Source organism: Numenius arquata, chromosome 13 (assembly GCF_964106895.1).
Source record: "Numenius arquata chromosome 13, bNumArq3.hap1.1, whole genome shotgun sequence".
NCBI classification, from domain to species: Eukaryota; Metazoa; Chordata; class Aves; order Charadriiformes; family Scolopacidae; genus Numenius; species Numenius arquata.
The window spans coordinates 5,126,339-5,141,176 of NC_133588.1; the positions used below are offsets into that span (position 1 = coordinate 5,126,339).

Here is a 14,838-nt window from a genome sequence, read left to right on the forward strand (position 1 = left end):
GACACTGGTCCTTCATAGCTATTAAATATGCCCCTAGATTTCCAGTGGCTCGTTTGTACCAGGAACAGTTCTAACTAAGCTGATAGAAAGATTTCTATGAAGAGCTTTTGCAATCCCTTGCAATTTTGCTCCAGGGACCGTGAAATAAATGAAAGCTGGGCTGGTATGACCCCTCACTTCATTGGAACAGTGGACAACCAATGGAAAAGAAATCCACCCACCCCTGTTACCACACGTACTTTTAAATGTCTAAAGGCACATAATGGCCAAAAGGCTTCTACGGTCCTTCTACAGACCTTCTACAAGTCTTTTAGCTGTTAAGGGACAGCATCGCACGTGATGTTGGCATGGCAAACAACATTAGGCTGAGAGCACTGAGGAGCAGACCCTGCACAAGGTGACTATGCCCTGTCCCAGTGCTTTTTGTTGGGTTTTTCTGTCAAAATGAAGTGTCTTCAAGACCATTCCCTCCTTTCCACCACCGTGCTCCCGCGCTGTGCTGAAAGCTGCCGGCACATGGAAAGGAGCACCAGAGCTCCCCAGCCCACAGGGTGCTGCAGAGAGGAACGGCAGGGGGTCACCTTCTGGTTCCAGGAACAGCCCTTCCACTGGCACGTTTAATAACCTTTCTGGATGTAGAGTTTGTGTGTTCAGACAGGAAGCTTTCACTTTAATGTATAATTTATGTAACAGAGGAAAAAATGCGCTCTGACAAATTAGTCTTCTCAAAAAACAAGAGTTCAACTATTGGGGAAGGAGGGGATACATCTTGCAGTACACTCCTTGAGAGAGTTTAAATACTGTATGCCAGAAATTATCCTCTTTGAGCTTCGCTGACCTTTGATCTGAAGAACTCATTGGCCTTGCTGCTCTGGGGAATTATCCTTTGAAATCAGTTACTCATTTTGGAGCTCAGATGAAATGGGGAAATCTGGTGATCTCATCCTGATGTCAAGCTTCATTCAGCAAAGAAAAATGAAATCTAAATGAGGAAACTTTAAAGGGGAATATGGAGGTATTAAAATAATACTTACGAGCGATCAAATAATGTGTCTGTGCATATATCCTCATGTGCCTTATCCAAACCCAATGAACATTTAAAAATACACGCTGGAGTATGACTGTTTTGTCTGAGAAGAGAAGTACAAGTGTTTGGTATCTTGTTTCTATACTTAGTTTTGACTATTGACACGCGCTCCATTTCATGAAGGATACAAACACATGCTGAACCTACTTATAAATAAAATGAGAACGTCTGCTTGGGACAGTTAAAACTGGCAGCCTATAAACAGAGATCCACCCGTGAGCCACATGCCAAGGCTCAGCTAGATTCACAATGTGAGCTTCCTTTCAGCTCTGCCAATGATATTAAACTAGACCAGACAAGATAGCTATCTCAAAGGAGTGGGGAGAATTAATAGACTTGTGTTTCCAAAGTCCAGGCCATCAGAAATAGGTCCACGTACAATATATCATCTGTGCAGAAATACTTACTTACCCCCCCCCGCTCAGATAACAAGTTCTGACAAAGAGAACGTGCTACAGAGACGAATACCCGGAGAAACCTACCCTTGTTGTGGGAATCCACAACTGGAGGGGAAAAAAAAAAAAAAAAAGCATATTTATTGCTTCTCATGGGAATAACCATATGGTCTCAAAAACAATGTTCCCTACAGAATGTTTCATGAATTGAAATACTGCATATGTTTTCTTTATGATGTTCTTTTTTCTTGTTCATTATTAATGGCCTTGTATTCACTTCTATAACCTTAAGACACTATAAAAATGCGTCTGGACAATATTTGAAATTGGAAAGACAATAAAGGAAAAATATTAACTTGGAAAAATTGTGAAATACCATTCTTTCATGAAAAACAAACTGACTGGCTTAAGTGCACTAGCAGATGTTTCTCTCTAAGATTGTTAATTACTACCACCCAATTGCTCGTAATTGAGGTGGGGGAGGAAGAGAAGAAGAGAATGAATACCAGTTTAAAGGTATTAAGACCCATCCCTGAAGAATTAAGTCTTTTTTTTTCCAGGGGTTTATTCATTCCTAAGAAAAGAAGGGGACTGCTCCTTAGGAATCACCAAAAAATCCCAGAAATGAGGTAAAACTGATTGAATGAGCATACAATACTAAGCTTCAGACATCCAAACCATTCTTTACCAACCTCCATCCTGCGTCTGAGAATACGGGGAAAAAACAGAGTGCCAAAATAGAGCCGCAGTCAGGTTGAAAAGTGACTGTTTAAACTTTCGCCCTCACTCAGGTGGCTTGTCATTTCAGATTTCTCAAAGGCTCGTTCAAGCAAAGCTCCATGCTCTCTAACAAATGGTCTTCCTTCTCAAAGTAAGGACAGTTTCACTCTACGTTTCAATTGTACTTAGCATTATAATCAGATGGATTAAGAGGATCTTGTGGCCAGAAACAGAAAAGGATGCAACTCTGATGAACGTTCAGGTCTAAGTTCCAGGTACCGAGTCCAAATTTGCCCAGCAGTCAGGAGAACTCAGGCTAGATATGAACTACTTCAGAGCCCCTTTGGGATGACAACCATCCTGAAAGGTATGTGATGGATCCCAGCCCCTTAACTGAGAAAGCAGAACTATGGGAGAAGCTATGCAATTCCCTAGAGATAAATTATGACTGGACATTACCATTATCGTAACGTCAGGGTCATTATTGTGTAATTTTTGAGAGAAAGCAGAGGAAAGGTAAAATTGGAGAACTGACAAAAATGCCACCTATGAAAGTCAGCATCTGGCATACATGAAACCAAACCCTTTGAAGTGAAATACTATTAGCCTTCCCGTCAAGTCGGACAGCCTGGATTCCACAGCAATTCTTTAAAACTATTACTAGAAACAAAGGGACAGAACCATCTGTATGTGGGGAAAACCAACAAACCACACACTAGAACCTGAGACTTGTGGGGGAGTAGGATAAAAGGAAAATTAAAAAAACGCATCGATATATCATGGAGGTGAAGTCACCAGCACTTCTGTAACAGCTCAAATCGAACCTCAGCAGCAATATTGGACTGGTGGAATTGTGTGTCTAAGGGCTGGTCCGACCGAGCCCAGTAGTAAAATTCCTACTGACGTCAATAGGGTAAGGGTTTCACTTCCAATTTACAGATCTAGCAGACGCAGCAGAACTTAAAAGTCAGAGACTACGAGGACCAAAGGGATAGAAAGAGAATTAATTGTGTTATTTTTCCTGAAGTCTCTGATGTCTAAATTATCTGGTTCTGTCAACATTTTTTTCATTGCAAATCAGGTTTGACAAACATAACTGACATTCTTTGCTGACTGCACGACAACAACCAGAGCAATAACAACTCTGTTTGTTTCGAAGTCCAAACTGAGAAGTCATCCTTTAATTAGCAATTACGTTCACATTCAGATTTCACTTTTAAGTTCTCCTGGAGGCCATGGATTAAGAAATATCACCCCCATTAAGCAGACATTTTGGTTTTATTCCACGGAGTTGATTGAAATACATCCCCAGTGGAGATAACTTTGCTGAAGCGAAGGTCCTCTTCTCCAGTGGCAAACGAACGCGGGCAGAATAGGAGCAGGAAGGGAGTAACATTCCTGTTCCACCACCACCAGAATAAGCGCAGAGAAAAACAGGCTCGTCCTGGGTCAGTGCCAAAAGCGTGTATTCAACTTTCTCTGGCTGAAAGCTGAAGCTGATGAATTAGACACACCCTTCAAAACAACAAAGATCAAGCTGCCTTCTCTGAAACTTACTGTAGGGAAATTAATTGTCCATTTTAAGTCCAGTGGGACAAGTCAAAACCAATTTAGCAAGAGTAGTGCTTTGTAGAGCACTAGTAGTGCTTTGTGCTGGGATGGGTTATTTCAAGCTGAAAGTATGGAGAGAAATCATGTTCTTCTATTTCACTGTTTCCTGTTGATGGTCACAATGCAAATTACAGGTTCAACTGCACACCACGGAGTGGGAAAAAAAAAAAAAAGATTCCTGATGTCACAATTCCTACTGCCAGCACCCGACCAGGGGAGAGAGTCAGGCACAGAACAGAGGGGGAGTGACTCAGACCATGTGATGGCTTGCAAAAAAAAACCCCAACAAAAACAGATAAACAAAATATGTTTTAATCATTCAGGCATCAGATAATTATTCTAACTGACAAGTCACCACTAGGACACTGGGGAATTGCTAAACTGAAATTTACTCAAAAGTCCAGACATTTTCCCTCCTGAATAAAAACCAGTCAAACTTAAAGGGCTGTGCAACACCAGCTTCCTTAAAGCTTCAGTTCCTTTTGCCAACCCCAATAATTTGACATATGTAAGCAGGAGTATTTCCAAGCCTTGACACGGAATCACTGGTTTCTGTCTAGGTCTGGCGTCTGTTTTTTTGGCTGTTGGGTTTGGGGGAACAAATTTTTTACTATCTCCTTGCGAAAAAAAAAGATTTGTTCTAAAGATGCAACTACAAAGGACAATACGGTCTCTCTCTGCTAGCTAGGGTGTAACTCATGCATGCTTAAACACTAAACCTAGATTTCTCACACTCTCGCCGGAGTGAGTTTGCTGAAGGGAGGGAGTTTGCTGAATTTTGCCAGATTATGATTCCCTTTTCCAATTAGTTCCCCAACTGGCTGTATTTCATCAACAGCAACTGCCAGATTAAATGCCTTACTTGACCATCTTCACCCAATACACTTTGATGTTCAGTTCTCAAGCTTCAAAATACCTTTTGGATGAAGATCAGACAGCACTAAACAGAATTACTAATTAATTAAGCAAAGTTAAATTTTAAACACTGTTTGTTGTGTTAGCCAAAAGCCTGAACAGAACAGTCTTTTTTTTCCCTTCCTCATCGGAGATCAAAGAAGATCATTTCTCCCTCCCCTCCCCTATCTTAAAAAAAAAATGGGGGGGGGGAGGAGGAGGAGAAGAGACAGGGGGGAGAATCTCCATAAGCTTTGGTCAGAATAGTTCAGGATGATACCTGTAGCAGCAAGATTTGTGTTTGATCAATGGGCATATCAAAAGCCACATTAACACAATGCAATCTGCTATAACTATCTGTATCGTTTAACACGGGTAAGGACTTCTTAAGTGAAAACTGTCACTGTCATATGGACCACTTACCACTTTCTAACAGCATTATGTGTCCCTGGAGCTCTAAATGGGCCTGCGAAGTGATGAATTCTGTTGCTGAGCGGTGACAGATGGGGACACCAACTGATCATTTATGACTTAAAGCAAAAGAAGAAAGACCTCTCTTTCTCTGAAGATGGCCATACGCTGATTTTGGTTAGTAACTGGTAACAATTTTTCTTTTTAAAAATCTCTTCTCAGTGTAAGTTGCAGATATGTGTGTTCACACAGGATTTTCTATCTCAAATTTTGTCTCTTCGGATTTTTTTCCCCTGAGATTCACAAGGGAAGAAAAAGAAGAAAAAAAAACCCCAGCCGCTATATAACCCTTTATTCAAATGAAGGCTGAGTAGGTAGCGTTATTAATAATGTAGGCTTTGATATCAACTCGCTCCCATCTAACTGAGATGCTCAATGGGAAAATCGTGTTTCCACCACCTTTGCTATGATAACGGGGCCTCTAAAGGTATATGCATTGTAATATTCATTTCATCAGAATTGCTTCCCACAAGGAAGAATGTCACTCTGACCTTCACAAAGCTGGCCTTTCATAGAGAGCAATGTTTTGGACCTGTACTGCAACTTTATTTTGGCTGTAATGAATCAGCTGCACATCTGATAACTCTCTCATAGTCAATATTCAGTAGCAGGTTCAGTGTTCCCATCCTCAGAGCCCCACATGTTACTCTGAGAGGTGGGGGACAATGGAGATTGATCCACAACACAACTGAAAAGCAATATAGTGACTAACAGTCCAGCATATACGTGTGCAGGTACAAGCATACGTCTCTTTCCCTTCTCATGTTTACGGATGGGTGAGGAACGGTACTGAGGTGATACATCACATACTGCAAAATACGCAGAGAAATAAAATTCATCGAGGCTTGACCCAACCACCTTAGTTTAAAGTCTAGAGAGCGCACAGGATCGCACCGTAAGAAATAACTCCCACAGAGCAAATGCAGGTAATTGCTCACCATTTTTAATAAGTGTAGTGAAGCCTAAAGACCACAACCAGAGATGGAAGCCTGCTGTGCTATGTACTGCTCAAAATGCAGAAGAGGAGACGGTTTGGAGCACGCTTACGGAGCCCACTTGCGGGTGGAGCCAGCCCTTCCTATTGCCCTAGAGAGCCCATGTTTTTCGCAACTCAAGATTCAGCTTCCCTCTTTGAGCTACCCCTTCCCCGGAAAACCCCGTAATATCCTCCTGGACACTGTCATTGTGAATTTTTGTTCAAACGTAGCATCTTGAAAGCTGGGTGGCAATCCCTACCTGCTAGGGGGGCCTGGGCAGCCGCCCCCCAGGTGCCCAGCGCAGCTCCCCGAGGGTCCTTCATCTCAACACAGATTTGCCAAGAATATCCTTCCCCACCTGGATGGCTCCAGCCTCTGTAGAGGCTCATTAAAATAACAAAACAAGGGCCTGCCACACCAGGCTTTTACTTCATGCCTCCAAATCCTTAAGAAGGACTGTAACTCCTTCCTAAATAAATCTTTTGGGGACAGAGCTCAGGGCTGCCTTGGCTCCCCTTGGCCACCCCCAGCTGTGGGGCACAGCAAAGCCCCCCACTCCTCCGGAGCCCGGTGAAAATCCCTCGGGCAGCAGCTCTTTTACTTCCGGATATTTTGTTTTACAACTATTCCTTTCCTCTCTTTTTGTTACCGTTACAGTTTTAAATCCTTTTCGGTACGAAGTTGGGCACTTCGTATGACATATTTTACTGGTGAAAGGACCTGGATTGCTAGATCAGATTTCCAAAGCAAGAAAAAACTGATTACTGGTATTTTTATTTTTTTGGTAGGCTGGGGGTTGGGACTTTCCATCTAACAAGAGCAGCTGGACTCCGAGTCCTTTCAAGAGAAGAAATGTTGCTTCAGGTTCATTTCCACAACCCCATAGTGCTGCATTTATTATTTGCTTTTACTCACAAACTAGTTGTGGTTACCAAAGAAAAAAAAAAAAAACAACACCTTCTTCCAAACAAATGACATTTTATCTTTTTCTCCACGGGAGAATAAGGTTGACTGCTACTTGTGCTTTGAGGTTTGGATATGATTGAGATGAAACATCTGTTAAGAAAAAAGGTGTGGGGGGGACTTTTTTTCCTGCTAAAAATATCATGCCTTTTTTTTTTTTTTTTCTTTCCACCAAACTTGAAACATGTGATGAAATTCAACTTTTAAAATATAACCCTGGAGCTACTTGAAACTATAAAAGTCTCCTCAGTATCTGAGGCAAGTCAGAATTTCCACTGTTCAAGCTGGGCTTTTATGAAGAGCAGACTTTAGAAAAAGCTGTAATCTGTCTAGGTAACAAAGGGCACTTGTTCTGCCTGGTGAGGTAAAACTTTGGGTTTCTGTAGCTACTGCAGCAGAAGTGGAGTTGAAGCACACAAAGGCACCCTGACTGATACACACTTTGAATTTGGAATAGCAACGGGCGAAAGCAACACGCTTTTCACCAAAATTGCCTCTCTAAGGCTGCGTGTACACGCGTGTGTATTTGTAAGGTTCAGCAGGATGACGGGTTGTTGTGTCTGAACCATCCAGCCCGAAGGTTCAGGCATCTCTCCAGCTTTACGCCTATCTAGCCCTCTGCGTAAAACAAGGGCTCCTAAATTCCAGCCCAGGAATGCAAGAATTATTTGATCCCGTCATAAACTGTATCCTCCCGTGAGGCACTCCGGGACATGAAATCCCAACGGGCAGGAGAGCAGGGCCTTACGGGAGCACGCACGTGGGATCGAAACAAAAGCCCACGGCAGACAGCTACCAAGGACCCAGCAAAGGGAGCTCTCAAATTGGGTTGCCTGGATGTGTCAAGGTCAAGCCAAACGCAAGAGAACTGGCAACTTGAGGAATATCCAGGAGTTGCAGCAGGATATATTGCCTATTAAAGGCAGTATTCAAGGTTTCTAAAAATGAACGTAATGTTTCATGTAAAGGCAAGGGATTTGAAACAAATATATTGTCTTCTGAAATAGCAAGGGCCAAAACTTCTTTCAATTACAAGAGCACGAAATTGGAATGATTCCATGAACACCAGCATGAGAGTACTATCTGGCCCCAAATCTTTGCCTGGAAATATGCTCTAGTTTCACATGGATAAAAAAAAAAAAAAAGACAGAGTCACAAGAGAGTCAGAGAAGAATGGCATTTTGACTCACTTTTCAAAAACATGTTTAATAAAACCTCCACGAACTGTGGTCAAAGCTACAAGAAAAATAACTGGTAATAATCGTTGCTGGGAAATTAAAAGTAGAAAAGGACCTTTGTTCTTCAAGTAGAATAAATGAAACCACTGGTATTCATCATGTTTCCAGAGAGATTGTTTTCAAACTCCTGACTTGTTCCCATATTTCATTCTTTGTTCTTGGTGGTGGATGTCCTGGGGCAAAGTTCAAGCGGGTCTTCATCCTGCTGCACACGTAGAGTAACGCAGCTTTATCTCTGTGCCGTACACTACATCAGAGATATGCCCGAGTCCATCAGCTTGCCAGGGTGTATCTGATGGCAGACCCTGCCTCCCAGATTAGTGACCACTGCAGAGGCAAGAGAGCAGGACACGAAGACAGATGTGACCGGTTGTAACCCAGCCATCTCAGGCAGTGGTAAGGGTTGGAGGTTCCTTCCTCCTCTGAATCACAACGTTGACAAGCCCAAGGGAAACACCAGTGACCAAGACTGATTTGGCAAGTCCTGATTACTGAGGTCTAGCTCTTTCAAACCTCACGGACAGATCATGAGCCTCATGTCACTGGCACCCATTTCTCGCCCCTATCTCAGTCCCACTGCTCAATAGCTTCCCCTCACTGGTGCGAGCAACCAGTTGGGTGCCACAGTCTGATGCCTAAGCATCACTGTGATGCTTCGCTCACCTTCAGGATGTGGAAGGCAAACGCAAGAGCCCTCCTCCCTTTGATGAGACCTCCCTAAGCTATGTACTTTTACACTTCGGTCACCCTGCTTCCCACACACACCCTGATCGTGTGCCTCTGAGATGCTACAAAAGCAGCAGCTTGGTAAGATTTGTAGACATAGGTTTTCAGTGGCTATATCCACAGGTGACTCCCGGCCTCCTAGCAGACGAGTTCATGACTACCCCAGAGCTGAGAGTAAATGAATATTCTTATTGTTAATTGATTATTTTTTTAATGACCACTCAGAAAGAGCATTAGCTTCTCTGTGAAAGAAGGAAGAGTTGCCAGTCTTAGGTAGAAGGAAAGAGTATGGAAAACCAATATTGTTATAAATACCAAGCATGCATATAATATTAAAGCTTCCCATGTTTAAGGTGTTCCTAAGGATCAACTCTATGCTTTTTTGAGGTGCTTGTTCAATTCCCTTTTCATTACCTGTTTTCTACTGAAATGTTTTTTATACATTACGCACAATTAAATTAACATTTGGCTTTCTTCACCATGAGGAACAGAGACCACTTGTAAGTTTGGAAGGTTTTCTTGTGTACTATACTTTGAAACCCTCTCTCATATTGTAAGGTAGATGCAGGCAATCTCAGGCTCTGTCCTCAGCTTTCCTAAATCAAACATGCAACTAGCTTGTGTTCAGGCCTGACAACCTTCCAGCAGTGTGAAATGATCTGAATACAGAGATCAACGTGAATTTATTACTTAGAGCATGTATGATCTTCCCAGTCCAATGCAGAGGATCAATAACCCAGAACAAAACTCTCAAACCATAGACAAAACACATCATCTATCAATACAGAATCACAGAACCGCCTAGGTTGGAAGGGATCTTTAAGATCATCTAGTCTAACCTTAAAAAAAAACACAAACAAAAAACCACGAACATTAAACCATATTCCCGAGCACCATGTCAACTTGTCTTTTGAATACCCCCAGGGATGGTGCCTCAACCACTTCCCTGGGCAGCCCATTCCAAGGCTTGATAACCCTTTCAGTGAAGAAATTTTTCCTAATATCCAACCTGAACCTCCCCTGGCGCAACTTGAGGCCGTTTCCTCTTGTCCCATCGACTGTGACTTGGGAGAAGAGACCGACCCCCACCTCTCTACACCCTCCTTTCAGGGAGTTGTAGAGAGCGAGAAGGTCTCCCCTCAGCCTCCTCTTCTCTAGACTGAACACCCCCAGCTCCCTCAGCCTCTCCTCATCAGACTTAATTCTCCAGACCCCTCACCAGCTTCGTTGCCCTTCTCTGGACCCGCTCCAGCCCCTCAATGTCTTTTTTGTGGTAATACCCATCAGGCAGCACCGGTAGGAGCTGGTGGGTTGTCGGTTAAAGAGAGCAATACCCTACGCGCAGGGAACGAGCTCGGCACAGGCAGCAGAGCACATACCCTCCACACAGCGTGATGAGGAAAGCTCACCCTCCGAGGTGACATAACAGCCCACTTTTCACTGCCTTTCTGTGCTCCGCTTGCCAACATGGGTGGGAGCTGTTAGACACTGTAAAGGTCCATTTGGAAACACCTGGAGACCACTAACTTATTACACACAGGCCATGGACAACCATTGGATGGCAACAGTCTTTCATCACTACTGACCTGGCTGCACTTGAAACAGCAGCTCTAGGAGTAAACGCTTCTGATCCAAATACCAACCCCCCTCAACTGGAACAGCTAATGTTAAGAAACACTTGTACAATTTTATATATATTTTTTTTTTTTTTAAAGTGCCTTATGCCATAAGATTTTCCTCCCACTCATGGCAAACAGCCTACCTGCTTCTTATAATTTCCTGGATCTGTGTATGACCACAGGAAAACTTCTGCTAATCCTACCAGTCTCATGTTCTTTGGTGACTTTTATTCTAACTGCCAAACTAAGCAGTTTTCTCTTGGCACTCTCCACTGCTCCTTTTTTTTTTTTTTTTTCCCCTCGTGTTCTTTGGTCCTCCTTCCAATTCACAGTAACCAGCTTATCAGCCTCGGCAAGGGAGGAGCTGTTTGTCGGATAACGGTGGCTGGTGCCGGTGGGTCACTCTGAAGCTGAAGGTATTTTTCAGAGTTGTTTCGTGTGATATTGAAGAGTAGGAAAAGGTACAGCAAAAACCTCTCGCCAGCCAAAAAAAAATACAGCCAATGAGCCAGGCATCACCAGTCTGAGGTGATCACATAGCCTACGCTCATCTACAGCAAATCTACGGTAAGGGCATAGGATTAGCAACAAGTCATTAAAACACAGAGTTCCCATACAACATCCCAGAATGCCGACCACGAGAGCGCTTTTAAGGTAGAATTATTAGCACTCTGTTTGCAGTGTCAGGGGTGAACAGGTATTTGGTTTAAGAACACGACAGAGAAGGGACCTTCATCTTCTGCAATGTACCAAGCCTGCATCGATAGAAACAGGTAACAGGTAATAACAACGGTGCTGAGATAAAGCAACTTTGCCTGCGCACAAGGTGCAATCTATGTCTTTTCTATAAAAACACTGGAATTTCACATACATAATACACATTAAATTATCTAAGCTTTAGAAAATAAATGAAATAACCATCATAACTGAAGGCATTATCTAGAAAGGAGCGTGCAGTTTGAAATAACTGCCTTTTGTTACCCACCCATAGCCCATCCTAGCACAATACATGAATTTATTTCAGCTAAGAGATTATCAAAGTAATGGTACAAAGTGTCCCATAGGCAAATAGAAGGTTAGCTAAAACTAATTAAAATACTTGCTCAAGTTTTTCTTTGCTGACAAGTTTATAAACAATTTGGGCCCAACTACCACTCCTTGCCACCCCTCCTCTGCGCTGACAACCCAACAGATATTCTTCCAATTACCAGTTTTAGAAACAGCTCCAGGAACTAAGGTCTTCATTGGATTTTTCCTGAAGAGAGAGACAGAGGAGAGGGAAATACCTTGTGGTGCATGAGAGCAGCCCTGCTGCAGGGTGCCGTGGGGGAGGCACGCTCCACCCCGTGCCCTCCCCTGCAGCTACAGCCCCAGCACGGGGGAAGCACGGGCACCTGGGCAGCACCCGCCTGGAAGCCAACGTGCTCCTTCGCTGGGCTCCGGGATGCGTGTGGAGGGGTGAAGCACGTGAAGATGGGGGGGGTCCAGGAAGGCAGGCAGCATTGGGCATAATTTCGGCAGCCTCCAACCACTAAAAATCATTCTTTACTTATTTTTTGCTTGCTTATCATTTTTCGCTTGTTTGCTTATCAGTTCTTATTAAAGTCCAAAATAACAACACAGCTCTTCGTGGTGGAAACTCTGCTAACCGCGCCTCAGCTCCCACTTGACCGCAGACTCCCTGGACGCTGGGTGGAGGAAGAAGAGATGAAGGACTCCATGTTTGAAAAACATACAATGATATTCAAAATATAATTAATTCTTTTTCTGCTTTGCTGAATACAGCATGCCTTACTTGAAGGTCTAGAACTTCCATAATGTTTTGTAAATGTGTGAGAAGTGCTATAAATAGCTTTTTCACAGATATGATAGACTTTTTTTTTTTCTCAGTAACAACATTTGCTTTGAACTCTGCTGGAGGGGTCTCTAATATTTATGGGCAAGAAGATGACCTGAATAATTTTGTCCTTTCTGGTATCAGACGAGGGAACATCTTGCATTGTCAAGGGATTTGGATACATCCGGTTTGGGGAACATATCAAAAAATGGGTTGCTTGATTCAGGTCAAGCTCTTTCACTACTTTCAGCAGGACTTTGGATATCACGTTCAGATAAGGCACCAGGAAGGCTTGGATCTTCTCCAGTCTTCTGTTGAGAGAATAATAATGAAGACATCACCCTCAGCTGACAAATGAAACAGGGAACAGATTGCTATCAGCGTAAGAGACAGCTCCTCTGACAGGTACAGGACTAGATTGATCTCACAGAGATGCAAAATTTCTGGTTTGTAGAAACAGTTAAGTTATACTTTTCATGAGAACAGTGACATGAGAAATCACATCATCACAGAACTAATTGGGGTGACGGGTTAGGTGTCTCCTGAGTTTAAGGACTTCACCTTGAACTCCAAAAGGCAGCTGAAGGAGACCGATAGCTGTATCCCACTGGGCTCTAAAGAACTTGGATTGAGACAAGGAGGAAATTGCCTCTTTTCCACAATCAGTCTGTCAGAGGGAGATTTTCCTGCTTCTGGTTCAGATATCACACTCAAGGAGAAAACAGGCTGCTCTGAAAAGCTTTTAAATGTTCAAGTGATAAGACAGAGGAACCCTGGTTCATTTCATAAAGACATGGAGTAGTCAAGATAAGAAAGCTCTCCTGGTCTACAGGCTTTAGCTGTGAAAATTTCCCAAAAGGTCCAGGGAAAGGAGGTGAAAAAAAATCTGGCAAACAAGAGCAGGGCTCTTGAAGGATTCATTTAAAAGCTTACTTATGCCTTGAAGAGCAGAGAGAGAACTTGGATGTCATCACTGAACACGCTAATCGCAGGTTTCTTTCTGAGCCACCTGCGTGTCTCCATGATAGAAATGTCTTGCTGTTTGATGCTACATTCAATTCCCTGACTGCCATTTTAGCTTCCCTACTGAAATAAAATTAAAATATATCTCTTAACGTCTGTGCTGCGTTTTAAGACTTCTTCCAGAGCCACCTCCAGTCATTCAGGACAAGGAAGAGAAAAATTCAAGCTCTTTTATCCTAGAAATGAAGAGTAATGAAGCACATGCTTCCTGTGCAGAAACTGCCGGGCAAGAAAGTTCAGGCAGAAGAAGCTTGTACACAGCCACAGCAGACTGCACAAGTACTCAGAGTTTGGCAATGGAAGTCTCTGAAATGCAGTGGGAAAGCACTGCCAAACTTGGAATGAAAGTCGCAAATGAATCCACTACAGAACCTATATCCAGCATGCCCAATTGCTCAGTTATTAATGAAAGAGGAAGAAGGGAAACAGAGTAATATAGAGAAGAGACTGAGGTTTCCATTGGTATCTCTTATCTAAGGAAACCACTGACCACATAAGACAAAATCCCAAAATTTCAATTTAGTTACTTGCCCAGCAGCAAAATCAAAGGCAGGTGCTGGACATAATAGACAATACTGGTCAAACTGTTTCTTTCTGCGCAGCACTCCGTAAACAGAGTCGCCACTATCGAGTTCTAACCTCTTGTCATGCAGCAACATTGAGTCAACAATCCGCTCTCATGGCTTAATGCTTTTGATGTTTACTTTGTTCTTTCTATAGTTCAAAAGAAAGCACTAATGCACCAGTCCTCTTACCAAATACAATCTTAATCCCAGAATCCCGAGCCTTTTGCTGTTGGCCAGTTAAGTCTGTTAAGACGAAAGGATTTGATCAAGCTTTACATAACAACACAGAAGTTAAATCCAGCAAAGAGAGTTCTTTTTATCTGTACTGCTCAGACGGCTAAGAGGGGGAAAAAAGAGAGGGAGAAAAAAAAAGGTAATGAACTTGGCTATGTAAAACAAAATAAGGAATTCAATTATTTCTCTTATTGCCACTTTGTCTTTTCAGTGAGAGTCTTCCAAAGAACTCAGATTTATTCTCCAATAAAGTCTCTGAGTGTGAAGGCTATAACTTTCCCCTAACGCAGAAGAATTGCGGCACCTGCTGTGCTTTTTTGCAAATCTGAGAAGTGTTTCTTTTTCATTTTTTCCATCCCCACGGTGTATTTATGAAGACAGAACATAGTTCATTGGTTAGACACTTGCCTGGTACTTGGGAGAGCTGGGCTCAAGTCTTTGTTTTGTCGTTCGTGTCCTTTGTGAGCTTACCCCAAC

The 14,838-nt window shown here is 42.8% G+C and overlaps 1 protein-coding gene across 1 annotated transcript in view; it reads right to left on the reverse strand.

The window, feature by feature from the left end:
• NKD1 (NKD inhibitor of WNT signaling pathway 1) overlaps nucleotides 1–14,838 on the reverse strand; it is a 109,499-nt gene that overhangs the window by 21,740 nt on the left and 72,921 nt on the right. The window lies entirely within an intron of this gene.